Source organism: Rhodnius prolixus, unplaced genomic scaffold (genome assembly GCF_049639745.1).
Source record: "Rhodnius prolixus isolate KJV_2025 unplaced genomic scaffold, Rpr scaffold_3, whole genome shotgun sequence".
Lineage (NCBI taxonomy): Eukaryota > Metazoa > Arthropoda > Insecta > Hemiptera > Reduviidae > Rhodnius > Rhodnius prolixus.
In genome coordinates this window covers 19,119,798-19,138,012 of record NW_027411603.1, presented here as the reverse complement: position 1 = coordinate 19,138,012, position 18,215 = coordinate 19,119,798, and the positions used below count along the sequence as shown (strand labels likewise).

The following is an 18,215-nucleotide window of genomic DNA, read 5'->3' as shown; positions in this document are numbered from 1 at the left end:
ACTTCTAGAGCCATTATGTGCTATGCAGCCCAGGTCTGGGGGTTTAACCGATATGAAACTGTTGAGAAACTTCAGAGGTTTTTCCTCAAAAAGTTATTCTCTTTGCCTCCCAATACGCCTAACTAGGTGCAAAAATTTAGAGATTGGCATGTCTAGTATGTTTATCTACACTCTGAAGTTACATTTCAATTATATTTTAAAGTTATTTAAGTTGCCAGAATGTAGATTGCCTAGAATAATAGCCGCGAAAGTAATCTCTAAAAATGTTTATTGGTTTAATGATTGGAAGCTATTGTGTGCACAGTTTCAATTTCCTGCGGTAAATCTTGATTCTAACTGTTTGGAGGTTTGGCAGTCAAGTTTAAACAGTTTAGTTTCTCAAATAGAACAAAATGATAAATTAAGTGCTGAAGGTAAAGCCAGACAAGCTGTACATCACAGGTTTTATTCGAAGTTGAGCTATGAGTGTAATTATATCAGCACACTTTCATTTAGTGATGCCAAGCTCATTTTAAAGGCCAGATGTGAAGCGCTAAACTTAAAATATAAACATTTTAAAAATGACGAGTGTCAGCTTTGCTCCATGTGCAATTTGCGAGAAATTGAAAATATTATGCACTTTATCGCAGTTTGCCCTATTTTGTCTTCTTATAGACTTAAATATTTTAATAGAAAGGTGCTCACAGAGGTAGAACTTTGTGAGTTCTTAAATGGAAAAAACTGGAATAATCTGTGCTCATTTTTAAGAGATGCATCCAGATATAGAACTTGGTTGTTGGAACAATGGGATTATTAACCTCTTTTCTCTGTATTAATTTAAAAGAAAAATGATTTTATTTTTTTGGCTATTTTTTGGTAAAATCTTAAAAATTTAATTTGGCAAAATTTCAATTTTTTGTTTCTTCATTTATACCACATTATATTTGTTAGTTATAAAATTTCATAAGTTAAAAACGAATTTTAAGTTTTTTTTTTAAACATTATAATTTTTTTGGTTAACATTTTTAATTTTATTGCAATTCACGCAGACGGAGTAAAATCCATGCATTATTTGTGTTTTGTTTTTTATGCTTTATATTATGTATTATTTTTTGAATGAATAAACATTTTATTATTATTATTATTACAAGATAATGGAAAGCGCTGCATTTATGCTAAAAGTAGTAATAATCTAATCGAAAGGTACATTGAAAAGTCTGACAAGCGCCAGTTAAAGAAGAGAAAAGTGATCGGCTTTTTCTGATGAATATTTGCTTTTTTTGGTTCTCTTTTTTTCTGAACCCAAAGAGACAGAGCCTCCCACAAATATCAGTCTATAAAAATCTTTTTTTCCCGCACTCTATCTCCTTTAAGTTCCCCTTCAAACTCAAAATGGAAACATGAATCAATATATCCACTTATGAAAGAGGAAGTAAAAAATAAAACTATTTATGCTCAGGTATGATAAATGAAAGAACAAATAAATAAAAAAATTAAAGGAAGTTATAAAAGCAATCTCTCAAATAAGAAGGGTTAGTGGATAAGCAAGGTCCGTTTTTTGCACCAGGGCATAATTCAGTCTACATACAACTTCAGAGATGGGGAACTACGGTTTTCTAAGCTCTTCTTTGGCCTTGTTCAGTTTTAAACTATAATTCGTTTTTACTGTTAAAACTTTGTTAAGTTAAATTTGAAATTAAATTCACAGCTTTCATGTAAATACCCCCGCCATAATGACTTCTTTGTTTACTTTGATCATGTTACTTTTTATTATTAGTTTATTACCATTGAACAATAGTTTCTGATTATATATTTGTCTCTTAGTTTGTTAATATAGTAAATAATTTAATAATAGTAAAATAATGAACACCAATACTATTCAATCGCAAATTTATTGACAGCAACGAAGTATATACGATTTTCGTTTGGTATGCCTTTTGCGATTACAATATAATAACTAGTCATCTGTAAGACGAAGTCATTGAATTATTAGCTAACCTAGAAGCAATGCTTTTTAATAATTCAACTATGAGTTAATTTTGGACGAATATGAATATTACGCAAAAATATACAAAACTTTGTAAAAGCGGCGTTTCCCTTTTTAATTACATTCCCAACCTCGTATATGGTTGAATCTGACTTTAGTCACGGTAATATCGATTTTAACAAAGCACAGAAATAGATTGTATGAAGAACTACGTGGCGATTTAAGACGGAAACTAACCAAACATTGCAAATCTTGCCAAGTTTCATCAAGCACATCCTTCTCATTGATTTATATAAAGAATTTGATTTTGCCAAAATGAAATAAATTATTTAAGAAACACAAGTTTTTTTTATGCTTATAACATTTTTTTTATAGAGGGGTCGATAAGAGAATTAGCAAATTTTTAGGGGTCGATGATCAAAAATGTTTGGAGGCCCCTGTCATAGAGGGGCAAGTAAGCTACAGCATCAGTATTAGTACTTCATAAAGAAAGGTTTTCTGGAGCCAGTTTGTGTCCTTCCGCAATAAATGCAACAAGGCACGAATGACTCGTTCGTGACATTAGTGTGAGAAGCGAAAGCTAGTTTTACTGTTAATGAATTTAACCATAACATGCAAATTATAACACGATTTTCGAAGTCAACATGCCCATACAAACACCGGCCTCCATTTAGAAAAAAGAACAGCTTCCGTTTTAGTCAGATTGATTTTAATCCTTGATTGAATGTATAACGTGCAAATACTTGACGTGATCTTTCTGTTGTCTGTAGCATTTAGTTTCCAATACGAAGATTAACGATTGAATAGTGTGGCAAGTCATCAGAATAATATACAATTAGACTAATTAGACTAATCTAAAATCTTAAGGCATAACTTTGTATCAAAATATACGGGTGAAATAATAAAGATCATTGACGGATTCCTAAGATGCGTAATAAACTTGAGGCATGGAGTTAATAAGATGCGCTGAATTTCCTTCATTTACATATAATTAGTCTTAATTAGATAGGAGAAAAACTGTACTCTACCAGTCTGCTTAGTACCCTATTATTCAATTCTGTGTTAAATGCCTCTTGGTTGTCCATCAATCTCAAACAAGTGTGCTTGGTTGACTAAAACACCCCACTTACACCATCAACATTTCTGGCTACTTGGGATAGTGAAAACCCGAACCTAAATCCAAACTGCTCATCTTAAATGGAAAACCAAGTGGCGGTTGATCCTAACATCCTTTTAATAACCTTACTTAGTTCACTGTGGAGATTAATCGGCCAGCAGCTATTTGAGTCACTGGGTACTTTATTAAGCTTCAGTTTAACTTTAGAAGTTTCCCAAAGGGTGAGAGACTTTGTCCAAGCAGATTAGTTAGGCACTTCATGGCTTTACGTGTTAGTTTTTGAGCAGAATAAAGAAAAATGCTTTAGACATTTTTATTTTGGAAGAAACAACTGAGAACAATTATTGAGTACATAATTTATTCGGTATTCTTTGTTTCTATCTACGGCGTTTGAAAAAAACACGGCTTATTACCTTAATTTCCAATGCTAAAGCATCATATCACGCTGCGTGGATGTTACGAGGCCTAAATTTCATTAATCTTTTTCCTTTTAATTGTAGATCACAGATTTCTCAAAATCTTTAAATCAACATTAAAAATTTAGTATGTTATACTATAAAGCCTAAGAAGTTACATAAAGTTATTTCGATATTTTAATATCGATTAAATATTAATATTTTTTCTTTGATCCAGCTCGCCAAAAGATGTTAACTCAAGTTTTTAAATATATATTAATTACTTTTTTTTTCGCGAAAATGTAAGTTATATTGCTTTGACTACTACAATTTGACAATAAGCGCAGTTTCAACAATGTGACCTGGTGACTAACTTCAATTAATTGCATGCGCGATTTATGTACAAACTCACTGTTCGAATTCTTTCCTTCTGAAAATGCAGCACTATTTTTGCGTAGTTAGTTTTAATCTTATTGGATTTTTCCCTCCGTCCCATTTTTAATATTGATGTACATGAACCCAAAATATTTGACTTAAAGAGTTTATGTTTTGTATTAAAAATGGTTATGAAATCTCATTCACACATGACAAGAAAGTGACCAATGACACAGAAGTGCTCTCGCATTCATTCAGCGATGCACTATAACAATTAAAATCAAATTAGTATTTTAATTGTTTTCAGCAAGTAAGTAAGTTAGGTTGTTAGGACAATTATTTCACAATAAACATTTGTAAAAATGTACAATGCCTATTCCTTAACAAAAACTTACAGTTTAAAATGTTAAGTATAAGGGTTGATTGAACGCCAAAAGGTACACTTTTAATTAAATTAAAAGATCAAACTTTTGTCAAATTTAATTTTCTTGCATCAGAATATTAAACTCAATACGTGCTTATTCAGTTCAATTTTCAGACAACTTTTTTTTCGTTTCTGTTAGTATTAGTCAGAATCCTAATTCTATTCTGTCATCAAGTCTGTTAATCCGCCCCCACGAACTCTGCCCATCTACATGTCGCCCGTATTGCTTGTCTGGTCATGTAACTAACTTCACTTACGACTATTTAACATGCCTCCTCAAATTTTTCCCAGCCATATTGCCGATGCGGGCCACGACGGACGAAATACAAAATAAATTTATTATATTACGTAACTGAGAATAATGACTTCAAATAAAGCACACTCTCAATCATTAATATCTTACACTTGCTAGAATAAAAAATGGCAGTAATAAAATCTAATTAATATTTTAAGTGACTGTCAAAAACTGATACATCCCAAGAGCTTTTTGGCAACAATAAAAAAAAAGCCAAGTAGCAAAATTACACATTCGCATAAAAAGCATTTGCTTACTGTCAAAGCTATAACTGCTACAGCAACTGCTTCTTCAACTGCTACTGCTGCTACTACTGCAATAGCTTCTCCCGCAACTGCTACTGAAACTGTTGGTACAGCTACTACTGCCACTGCACTGCAGCTGAGGATGTTACCGCTACTGCTTAAACTAAACTGCTACAGCAGATGTTGGTACAGCTAATGCCATTACTGCTGCTACAGCTACTGCTGCTACCCTGTCGCTGAAGATGTTACCGCTACAGCTGCAACTAAACTGCTACTGCTGATGCTGGAACAGCTACTTCTGCTACTACTGCAACAGCTACACTGCTACTGCTACCGTTGCTACAGCTTCCGCTCCTACTGCTATAGTAGCTACTGCGACTACTGCAACTGTTACGGCAGCTTCTGGTCCTACTGTATCTGCTCCTACAGCAACTTTCTCTGACGCTTCATACTGCACCTGTTACTAAGCTTTAGCTGTTATTACCACTGCTATACTGCTATTACTAATATTTTCAAAATTAGAAAAAAATAAATGAAAATGAAGATAGGGTTGTTAGTCTTACGCTTAACACCTACCGCTACTTTTGGTGCTATTGCAGCAGTTACTTACAGCTACTTTTTCTGATGGTGCTTTTTGTAACTGCTGCTGCAGCTACTGTCACTGCTACTGCTGAACTGCTACCTCTTCTACTACAACAGCTGCTACTGCTGTTGCTGCCGCTACAACTACTCTACTTTGGGTGCTACTGCAGCGATTACTACAGCTACTTTCTCTGATGCTGCTTTTTGTAACTGCTGCTGCGGCTACTGTCACTGCTACTGCTGAACTGCTGCATCTTCTGCTACAACTGCTACTGATGTCACTGCTGCTACAGATACTGCGACTGCTGTAACTGCTAGGGCAGCTTCCCTTCCTACTGGAATTGGTGCTGCAGCAACTTTCACTAACGCCCCATTCAGCAACTGTTGCTACTACTACCATGCTACAGTTGTTATTATTGCTACATTACTATTAAGAGCATAATAACCGAAAGGTTCCTTGCTCAAAAAATAAAATAAAAATACAAACATGCTCTGCTACTGCTAATAAAAAATTAATGAAAATGGAGATAGGGTTGCTAGTCTTACGCTACTTTGGGTGCTACCGCTGCGGTTACTACAGCTACTTTTTCTGATGGTGCTTTTTGTTACTACTGTTACTGCTACTGCTACAGCTACTGCTACTACTACTGCTGAACTGCTACCTCTTCTACTACAGCTGCTTCTGCTGATGCTGCTGCTACAGCTACTGCTACTTTGGGTGCTACTGCAGCGGTTACTACAGCTACTTTCACTGATGCTGCTTTTTGTTACTGCTGCTACACCTAATCCCACTGCCACTGCTGAACTGCTAAATCTTCTGCTACAGCTGCTACTGCTAATACATCATCTGCTACTACTGCTACAGCTAGTGCTATTGCAGGATTGTTGGAACTGCTGTTACAGCTACTTTCACTGATTTTGCTTTATACTGCTGGGGTGGAAAGATTTTAAAATCCTGAAACTAGAATGAAACTTTGTAAAGATGAAGATCATATTCGCAAAATCTAAAACACTTTCTCTTACTGGTATAGGAATACTTATACATGTTTAATGTTTTTACCAATTCTGAACAGTTTATTTGCTTATATTTTAAAAATTAAATTAAATTACTTAAAAGGCTTTATAAGTCATATATTTAATGTCACAATGGAAAGGAAGCCTATAGTTATTTTGATTAGTTAGTGCATGCGATCTTTAAACATTCAGGTCCGCAGAAATTATTGGATGGATTGCTTTCTTTGTCTTGCGAGTGAAGGGGCTAAATTAAAAATGGCGCTGCCTTCTTATAAAGAGCCTTCTTGAAGTTTTTTTAAAAAAAGTAGTCAAAGTTCAAACATAAACTCCATCACAGTACTAAAGACCCAGCCTTCCTATTTTTTCGTCTAATATTAAAAACACTAGTGTTTAGTACTTCTAAGTATTATTTCATTTTTATTATTAAATTCTACTAAACTGTTTCAATCGTAATTTAAACTAAAATACATCAACCTTTCTATTTTGAACTTCTATACATGTTAGAGCCATTATTAAAATTATAAGAAGTACAAAAGACAGAAAGCTTTATAACGTCATTATAAAGTTTATCTCAGAGAATATGCATAGACATTCACTTAGCTACAAGAAATGACCCTTTGAACTAAAAGAGGGGAGTGTGAGGAGAATATTGTTTGCCTTAAACATTCCCTCTTTTCAGCCCTGCTATCTAATATCTAACTTCCGTCAGACTTAACACAATTTCTAACATTTTGCATTTCCATTGTGAGTAGAAGCGTGAGATTGCATTAAGACTATCTATTGGAAGGAGGCATTCTCTTAGCGGGGGAACACAGAGGGAACCACCCATTCCTCCTACACTCTACTTAGCTCTTAATTAATGATTAAATTGAAACTTTGGCGTGAACAAGTTTTAAACATATCGTTCATGTGATTAGAAAGTAATTGTTACAAAATATTAATTCATAAAGCTGACATACATTTTACTTTCTCTTATCCAACAAATCAGAAAATATATTGTAATCAAAGAATTGACGATTTTGAGAGTTGCCTGAAAATATTCATTTTGAGGTTCCCAAAGAGTGCACGTCGATGGAAGAAGGATCCACTATCTTTGATTTGAGTGTAAGAGAGATAAGAGTGGGAAGTGACGGAGAAAGAGAAGTAATTGTTAATTAAAATTTAAAAACTAATTTTCTTATAAGGTAGGGATTGGTTAGCGAATACTGGATTCCATCGCGGAGATCAAGGGTTCGAATCCAGCTGCCAGCGGCCCTTAGATTCTCTGTTGTAGGAGTTACTTACAACTCACTTCCGGTGAAGGACGGTGTTGTCTGTAACGAGAGAACACTGCCCATAGGCCGGCAGTGTAAGGAAAAAAGCTCCGGGTGCCAATGACTTCAGAAAATACATAAAAAATTAAAATACTTGTTGGACTTTTTCTAAGAAACGTTCTCCGTGAAGGAACAAGCACTAAGTTTTTGTTTAGTACAAAAGAAATTTACTCTTTGATACACATTTAAAAGATCCCATGTACATAAAAACATAAATTTATCTCTCTGGTTATTTTATTCAATTCTATTTCTCCTCAACTCTTTCATAACAATTAAGTTTTAAGCAATATTTGGATGAGTGACTGTAATTAGTTTATCGAAGGACATTAGACGTACATGGAGAATGTCCATTCTGTACTTATTAAAACTTTCATGGCCTCTCTTTCTCTTTTCTGTACAATATTTGTTTTACGTTTCCAGGATGACCTAACACCTTCCCGGGCTGTATATGCTCATGATGTATTCCTCTATCTAAGAAGCACCTCTTCTAGCTGAGCACACCAATATTTATCAATTACTAATAAAAACAAAATCACAAACGATTTACTTTCTTTATTTTACGCAAGAGTTCCGTTTTGCCTCTTGTGGAATGAAATAGATGCACAATTAACACTCACACTACCCCTGAATTATTATTTCGATTGTTTAATTTCTGCATTAAATGTGGACAAAATTATATTTAATCTTGTTCATATTGTGATAAATCGTCGAAGAGCCTAAAAAACGCGCTTCACTCAGGGAATCAAAATATTCATTTATAACTGGATGATTAATTACGAGACTATGTCAACATTTTTTGAAATATTATGAAGTGATAACGATTTAGTACTGTAGAGCGAAAATCGAAATAATGAAGTTGGCATTATTTCACATAATTTGGTCTCATTGTCACGCCCAAATAACAGTTATCTAATCAATAATTGAGCTCATTTCGTGCATTTGTGTTGCAACACCCATACACAATTGAAACTTGTATTATTTTATGACCTAGTGTTTGAAATGAAGAAACATTGATCCGCAAAATATTATTTTAATTTTTTATTAATTAATGTAACGTATTTGTTTAAAAAATAAATTTAATAAATAACGTAGAACTTTAGAAAATTAAGTTTTCATCTCTTATAAACCAATTCATGTACGAGCTTTCTAACGTATAGATTACAAAGAGACAGACAGATTGGAACAATTTTTCTTGATTAACATTCTTGAAGTGGTAACAGTTCAAACTTTTCATTAAGACTCACTTTTTATTATATAATACTTACTAAATTTATAACACAAGAGGCGATTGAAACACTTTAAACCATCAAAGGGCCCCAGTAATAAAACGTTATGATCCATCTCCAGGCAACAGTGATGTTCAGTTGGCATGGAAGTATCACCACCAAGTGGTTCAAAGCAGCAGCCCAAGGAGATTCACTTGTCTAACCTAAAAAATCACAAGTCTTAGTTTCACTAATTCCATATGAAAACTAATAATAGTAAATAAAATGTCTTGTGTTTTGTTTAGTCAATTATAAACATAGTCAAGATTTAATTCAATTTTTCACTAAAAGTACAAAATTGAATTAACACTTTATTTAAAACTTAGGAATTGGAATCTTTTTCGCACATATTGAAGAAAGATTGACATAAATAGCAAATAAATTTTTAAATTCATTTGGAATGAAGCTTGCAGAGATCGGAAGAAAATTAGTAGCAATTTAAAAAAAAAGTAAGGCATGGAATATTGTTAGTAACTGATGATGTACCGATCAAATGTCAGTAACATCATGCCTAAAATTATGAAAAAAAATTTATCGGAAACTGCCAGAGTAAGTTCCTTTTGAGGCTTATTTTAGTACATATATATACCTAGGCAAGTTCCAGAGTTTCGTACGTAAAATTCCATCAAATTACCTCTGATCTTCATGTCATCTATACTTTAGATTTAATAATCACACTGGTTTTTAGAAGCTCCACATTGTGATAATGAATAAATCTTTGACATAAACTTAATATTGTACGAACTTTAGTGCACCATTTCAAGGGTGGGAAAAAGCTATGCTCAATCACACGAACTCACTTCGTGAAATGGGTACAATCTTATTTCGCGGCATAAAATGAATAAACTGTTCAATGTGCACACCTTATGTAGCATGTAATTAGACTCACTCCAAGCTGAACAACCTTGCAGCTACTTATGGAATACTTATTAAAATGAATTCGCAGCAACAACTAAGTGCGTAAACTCGGATGCCCCTAAAACCAAGTCTCGCCATAATTAGATCGCTTAAACCATCTTTAATCATTTTAAGTAGAAAGATTTTAAAGACAACCGTAATACTTTCGTTGACTCCGTTTAATAAATCACGCAATTTACTTTATATTTTTGACTTCAATATCCTAGCTTCGAACAAAAAGAAAAAAGAAGTAATCTAGAGACATTACGCGCTGCTAATATGGCAACTACAAAAAATTAATCACTAAAAAGAGTAGGTATAATATCGTTAAAATAATTCTAGTAATGTGTGGGAATCAGGGACGGAACATGAGGTTTGGTAACATCACTTTCATTAATCTGAACAGTTCAGCAAGGAAATTATGGCTGCATTACAAGGGGAGGAACCCTCAAAAGAGCACAGAAACTCTTAATACAAAACTTCCTGTGTCAAGCAATATTCCACGTTTCGGCTTTCAAAAAGTATAGAATTCCTTTATCTGTTCCTGTTTACCACTAAATGAAATATTATGATCAGAAATAAATGTGCTAATTAATTAAATTCAAATAATAAGGCCAATTTAGTAGGAAATAAATCGATAATAAAATATTAGTAAAGAAAGTGATTAAAAGGAAGTAAAGTTAGACAGAGCATAGTTCAGTTTTATTGGATATGTTTTTGTTAGATTTAAGGAGTTTGAGAAGATAGGTCGATGTTGACTTTATGGTAATTACCAGCTGATAAACCGTGAAAGGAAGTGATTAGTTTCCCGTTCATTTCCCTAGGTTTTCTAATCAATTTCCTGCAGAAGTGTACCGAAGGAGTTAGATGGTTGTCTGTAAACCTAATAATTGCTGCTACAAACTTTTTTGTTCTTCACTTTATTCTTTGTTTACAATTTTGTACTTGTATTAAATGTATGTTTAATACGACTGATGGACATGCGACAATACAATTTCTGTGGTGTGAAAAAAAAAAAAAAAATTTAGAGTTAATCATTTATCGTAGTTTTCTAACTTTTTATGTACCTCTACTGAATAGTGTCTTCTTCAATTACCAAAAGCCTTTTTTGTGTTACTTTTATTAACATTCTATCTTTTAAAACATTATTATAATAATAATGATATTTAGAAAATGGAAAAGTGTAATAGATTCAATTTTATCTTCTTACTGTTAAAGAACGTAGCCAGCCAATTGGGAACCCACAATTTTAATAAGAAATAACAAAGCAACAATGCTATTGACGTTCTAAGTTCTAAAAGGGGGGTGTTAAGTAAATGTTCGAGAATCCCATTTAGTGTAGAGAGCAGAATAAATAATAAATGGAAAATTAAAGTAATGATGAAAGGCGCTCTTAAAGACTCGATTAAGTTCATTGACACGAACTTAAACTTGGAGTATTCAGAAAAGGGCTTTGAATACGAAAATTGTCTAAGTTTTTTAACCCATCCCAAAAATGACATATACTTTTTAATATTGGTGTCTTTTACGTAAGAGGTTACATGAGAAATAATACTTGATTACAAAACAAAAAATCTAAAATATTCTGCAGCTTCAAAGAGAGGATCTTTTCCACTTTCGTGAGATTTGTCCAGGACAACTCAAAAATACTTAGACTTAAGACGTGATTTGTGACATTTTAAGTAAGGATAGCCCTAAAACACAAATCGAATACTGTTAGGCAAATTTAGTTAATTAGCTTTATAATGAGCAATTTATAAAGTTGGCCGAATAGTTTATGAAAGCTATTATTGTTTAATTTGGCTAAAAAATAGAAAAAGAAAATCGTAATTGCCAACCATTCTTCATTGTTATTATTATGTCAGCTAGCGTTGTAATATTTTCATCTCGTAAGTTACCTCCGTATAATTATGTTACGACGACCCATAGTCTGAAAAAAGAACATGTGCTCCTCTTATTTGTTTAAATAGAGACAGTTTTCCAGTATTTATTTTTCCGCATTTCTATTGTAATGAAAAAGATATATCTATCTGCATAAATAAATATGAATGCTGCATTATCATGCTAATTTATTTTTCCTTTTTTTCCTCCTTTTTTAAAAGCCTCTTTTCTTATTTAAAATGTTTATTTCCTCTTTTAGCAGAAAAGACAAATTTTTAAATGAATCTTTCTTTAATATTCGTTCAGATTTATTTTTATACTTAAATTACCGTTTAGTTTATAACATTCTTTGTTTAAATATTTACATAATTTGATAATAGTAGCAAAAAAGGAGTAAAGTGTAATTCAATTTAAAATTGGAACATCTATTCAGTTTCCAACAATGCAAACTTGTAATTTTAAGTTATGTTGGAATCAAGACTTTCGTTTTCAATTATATTTAATTATTAATTTCGCGAAGCATGAAGTTTTTAGCGTGAAAGCAAGTCATTTTTCGGTAAGATGCAAAGGGTCACAAAGTATATGGTAATACGAAGTGTAAACATATAAAACATAATAAAAAGATGCCCCTCATAAAAACATAAATGTGAACATAAAAATAAAACTAAAGATAGTAAAACACGAACATGAACTTTCACAGAATAAAGAAAATAATATAGTACCTGATAAAAAACGCCATTTTTTTTTTTGAGTTTCAAATGAAAATCATTTTATAAATATTTTCGAATATTACGTTTTTTTTATTTTATTTCATTGTATACAGCTTCAGCTGGTTACAAGAGTAGTTTTTTTTGTAATTATACAATCCAATTGCAAAGTAAATAGAAATATATAAATTTAAGATTTTTACTGAAAATTTAAAACAGGTAAGCCGAAATTATTTGTAACCTCTAAGAGTTAATATTTTTTCTAATAAAGTACAAGAATTTATCACTTCACACCTATTTAAACAATTTAAGTCGGGAAATGTAGGATGTTGGTTTGGGTCGTGATATTTAGGGCAATGCAAGAGTATATGCACCATATCATCAGGCACTCCACAACATTCGCAAACCAGATCAGTCTTAACCATGCACACATTATTTTTTAAAATGAATTTTACAAAGTGCCTTCCCGCTAATCTTAGTTCGGCTATCATTCGGATCATCCTGAATGGAATATTGATTTTCTTAGGGAATACAAGTTGTGACGTTCCCTTATTAAGGAAACAAACGCATGTTAAAGACCATTTACATCATAAAGAGCATTATGGCACTTAAGAGTCAAGTAGGGCTTTAACCACTTCTTCGAGCTAAAATTTACCAAAATCGGACTAATCGTTACAGAGAAATTAGTAAAAATAGTTTTAGAGAGGGTCTTATTTGCGTTGGGCAAACTCCGGTCCTAAAAAGGCACAGTGACGAGACTTCTACGTAAAATGAAAATCTACACAAAATTTCGATTCGAATGAAACTTCATTTGTGAAAATCGGTAAACTCGTCGATAAGTTGAAACGATTGCCATACTTCCCTTTAATAGGTGTAAGAGCAGAACATCGCTTTAATATTATGAAGGGGAGCCCTAAACCTTTCATGCTGCAAAATTTTATCAACATCGGGCTAAGATTTACCCAGATATTAGCAATAATAATTTTGGAGAGAGCCTTAATACTCGTACATGGGGCTAACTCCTTTCCTATTTCACGAATAGCCAAGTCAAGTATCTTAAAAGGCACCTAACAAAAACAACTTCTGAAAATGCCGACTTTGCCCATTTTCGGCAATTTTTTTCTCGAAATCTATTTGATCTGGGTTGTTGCAAAAAAATTACAGTTATAAAGGAGGATTTGCCCTTTATCATAAAGAAAATTTGGCAATTTTATCTTTTATAGAAAAAGAGAAAAAAATTGTTAAAGTTGGTTGTTATTCAACATTATGTTTTTTCGTACAGTTTTTGACAATCAACCCTTATACAACTGTCCTACCGGAAAGTTTTAATATCATTTGTTAGTCCTTCCTAATCAAACTACTAATATTTCTAGACAATTAAGTTATTAACTTTGATTCACTTTAAAAATATACAGTTTATCCAACAAACATACTCGTACACAACTAACTGGATCTATAACAAAATCAATAGGTTTTACCATCTGTTTACAATACTAACAAATTAAAAGCACTGCCGTAATTATACTTTTAAAACACTGTCCGTGTCTCAGTTGTTCACCCTGGGCAACAGGTTTTACCTTTGGAAGTATAAATAGTAAGACTGCCTCAGAAGGCGCTGGTCCTCATCTCGACCCTGGTTAACATTACTCCAATTGTAAGGATAATTGAATCTTCAGATTCCCTGCAGTTAATTTAACCTTTATGCTTGAATTCAAGTTTATCCACCTTTTCCTTTCTGCATTCAATTGCTTGAACTTGGTCGTTTTTGTCTACTTCATCCTCCTCCACAATATCATCCTCTTCTGCAATTTTGCTGTATTCTTTTACTTTCAATGATGCATTTAATTTAATCTTACCTCCAATAATTATTTCCTAAAGGTTTCTCCTTATTTTGTCTCCTCCTTCACCTTGTTAACCATCCTTTGTTTCCACTTCTTCTTTCTCACATTTAAGATTAACCTCTCCGGTTTTTATTTATCTTTTCTTTCTAGCAGGCAATGTACTAAGAACGTTAGGAACACTCTAATCTTCCGTTGTTTCACTAACTTTAGATTCTTCGCTAAGTACCGTAACTCTAGTGAACCAATGAAAAGTAGTACTTTTTATCATACCCGATTTTGGTAGGTTTCTCAGCTGTGGTCAATGTTTCTTTTGATAATAAATCGTATTATATCTTGCGCCCAAATCAATAGTAATCTCTGGTAAGCAATTATTTATACGAAATTAAAATTCATATTCCCAAGTGTCAGCACACAGCACCACATTACTATGACTTTTCATTTAATGAATTATGAGTAATTAATTCCAAAAAGTTCTAAATCCTTTCGTAAATGACTCAACTAACGTTAGAACTAACAATTTATTTGTGTAACATCTTCGATTAATACAAAACAAAAGGCCCTATTCTATTACTACTATATTTGTATGAAGATAGTTGTTCGCAGGGCAAGAGAGGAAAGTTGAGTTGAACTGCCTTCAACATTGTTCTAATAATGAGTTCATTATTTAGTGATTGCAAAAAATATTAATTATGCAATAATGGGAAGTTTAGCACACGCAAGATCAGGTTTTGCACAAATGAGCAAACTGTACGGGCGACTAAAATTTCAGAAGAAAAGAGATTAGGTCAATGGAGTATTTGCTTAGTGTTACGAGCGCTGGACATTCACATGGTTCAATTCTAGCTGCCGGACCTAAGATCTCTCTCTCAGGTGAGCCTTTTCCCAGTCCACCGACCGGTATTGGGCTGTGATGTTTTTTAACAGTGTTCAGCCATAGTGTAATGAAAAAAGGCTCCTCCAGGAGTTTATGTTCTCTGGATTATGAAACGCCTTAAATTTAAAATAACAATTCATAAAGGGAAGGGATTATGTCGTATTTGGTGCACAAGACCACACCCACTCGGAGATGCAGAGTTAATATGCCAGCGTACTGCCCATAGATTATCTCTTCCACATAGTTAACTTTGCATCAACTAGTTTCTGTTAATTAGACAGCCAAAATTTCTGCAATTTTTATACAACTTATTTTCATTCAGAAGAATTGATTTCAGAAAATATTCTTCTCTAACAAATGAAGTTTCATGATATCGGGTTTTAATCCGAAAAAAAATTACTCTAAGTTTTAAAACAGGATTGCCAAAAATTTCTTTCAGCAATTAAGATATCATATTTAAAACTATTTTCATTATTACTGAAGTTATAAATCTGTCTGATTTATATTTTCGTGGGTGATTAATTTATGAACTAAAACTTTATAATTTAGAGCATACTATAGAGTAAGGCATAAAACAGTGATTAAAAATTGAGCATGTTTTTATACATTTAGCATAACAATAGGCCTAATGTTTAGTGAAAGCAGAAATCATATATTTAAATATAAATTTAGTGTCATTACAAAAGGTGCCTTGTCCGGAATAATAAAATAAATGTGACCCAGAATAAATAACATCAAAAGTAGGAATTCTAACATATTTATTCTCAAAAGAAAAGAGATCCAACCCTGATATTCTCTTTTATATATCCCCTCGCCCATTCACTCCTTTCTATAATGTTGGACTTTATTTATTTAGATCTTTCTCTTCTGTTTACAGCACTTTTTTTTAGACTTGATACAGCATTATCGAAAAGTCTGATTTAGTATATTCTAAGAGTGCAATAACATTTCGTCCACACATGTTCCTTCACTGCCTGCAGCTTTTTATACATATATATATTAGTAGATACAGGAATGAAAGTTTTTACTTAAATCTTTTTCAATGTGAAGATTTAGATAAGTCAATAATTGTAACTTAGAGAGGAACTTTTTTGAAAAATCCATAATATTGAGCTCGTTTCTTAGAATTATAGCTTTCAAATGAAACAACTTTTTACTATTGAAGTCTCGGGGATAAAACATTTTTTACAGTCCCTGACTCTACTACAAAGAGAAGATATTACTATCATACAGATTATCAGTTTGGAGCTCTCATCGGAAATAATAGTTTTGACAAGTTGGTCAGTGAGTGAACTGCAGAACTCAAACTGTAAATTAAACTGTTTCTAGACCTAATATATTTCTAGACCAGAGGTCGTCAAAATGGTCTATACAGACCCCCAGGGGTCTACTTAACAAAAGAAAGGGTCGATTGGGGGTCTTAATTATAATTACTTATTATTTAATAAATATTAAGGTATTTAAATTTCAACATTAGGACATTTTTCATAAAACTATCCTACAGGGTACAATAACTAAATGTGATGAATGTATATATAGATAACGTGGCAGACGTGAATGACGGTCATCCAGTGATGGCCGCCATTAGTCACCCAGTTGGTCACAGGGCCAACGGCGCCTCAGCCGTTTCGAGGATTAGAGGGTAGCGTAGTTGAAGACAGGTTTGCAGCTAAAGGATTGGGATGAAATGAGAGTTTTTGTTGAACATTTTTAAATCGGATTTTGGCAAGTTCGGAGAGGAGTGGAATTTGGAGATCTGTATGTATTGTGTGGTTGCTTACATAGAATGGAGCTTCTACTATGCGGTGGAGTATTTTGGATTGGGGTGTTTGCAGTCTATTGATGTTTGATTTTTTAGCTGTTCCGTAAAGTTCGAGTCCGTAAGTCCAAATTGGTGTGAGAAGAGCTGTATAGAGTCGTCGTTTGTTCTGTAGTGAGAGTTTTGAGCGTTTGTCAAGCAAGTAGTCTGGCTAGAAGTTTGTATCGTTTGTTTAGTTCGGTACGTTTAAGTCTCGTATGGGGGTTCCAGGTAAGTCTCTTGTCTAGGTACATTCCAAGGTACCGCACATGGTCGGCTGGTGGAATAGGTGTATGATGTAAGAAGACAGGTGGTTTGTCGTTTGAGTGTGGAAGACTATGTATTTAGACTTAGTTGGGTTAATTTTTATATGCCAGTTTTCTAACCAAGGTTCTATTGAGTGAAGGTGGGACTGCAGTGAGCGTACTGCGAGGATAGGGGGTTCAGAGTGTGTGGAGAAAATGGCAGTGTCGTCAGCGAAGGTGTAAATAGAGGTATTAAGGTTAGAAGGCAAGTCGGCAGTGTAGATTGTGTAAAGAAGAGGAGCTAAGACTGATGTTTAAAAACATAAAATAAATATACAAACAGTACCTAATTTCTAATAGATAGTTTATTTTAATTAACTGAAAATTACTTTTATGGGGGTCGATGGAGATTTCGAAAAATTATATAGGGTCCATGATCAAACAAACAAGTTTGGCGACCCCTGAGTTCTAACCTAACCTAACCTAACCGAAAAAGCCACTTTACTACACAGAGTTTTCCGTTTATGGAAAATTTTCTTTCAAATTCGTATTTTGATTGCACATATGAAGACCAATAACTTTTATTTGAAACATTTTCTGGAAAAAAAACTTCTTTATAAAGAGGCACTCTTAAGGAGAGGATGGTTATGTTTCCCTTTAGTGTTTATTTGTAACGAGTTGTATCATGTGTAATATTAATAATAAAAAAAATTAAATTGGTAGGTAAAATCCTAAACTTGTAGATAACCGCTTGAGCGGAAGTGCCATTCTATTTATTAATAAATTTTGTGGTGTTAAGTGATTTTTTGTTTTGTTTTGTTTTCTTCCACAGATTCAAAGCTTCAAGATAATTAAAGTAATATAAAGTCGCGGTAGTGTTTTTTTCCATAATGTATAAGAAAGTTTCACTCTCGATGAAATTCCACATAAAATTATTTCATGCAATATTCACTAATGCTTTAATTTCTGTTGCCAGCCGTA

At 33.1% G+C, this 18,215-nt stretch overlaps 2 protein-coding genes across 14 annotated transcripts in view; one reads left to right on the top strand and one right to left on the bottom strand.

Annotated features, from left to right (window-relative positions):
- Nlg3 (Neuroligin 3) overlaps positions 1–18,215 on the top strand; it is a 613,493-nt gene that overhangs the window by 18,801 nt on the left and 576,477 nt on the right. The window lies entirely within an intron of this gene.
- LOC141452374 (neuroligin-4, Y-linked-like) overlaps positions 1–18,215 on the bottom strand; it is a 232,185-nt gene that overhangs the window by 147,690 nt on the left and 66,280 nt on the right. For 7 of the 12 annotated variants that reach the window (XM_074124418.1, XM_074124419.1, XM_074124420.1 and 4 more), the window contains 2 exons: positions 8,992–9,155; positions 4,830–6,360 (listed from right to left, as the gene is read on the bottom strand). The gene's annotated coding sequence lies outside the window, so the exon portion shown is untranslated. The remainder of the gene's footprint in view (positions 1–4,829; positions 6,361–8,991; positions 9,156–18,215) is intronic. The other 5 variants (XM_074124425.1, XM_074124428.1, XM_074124423.1 and 2 more) reach the window with 4 other exon arrangements.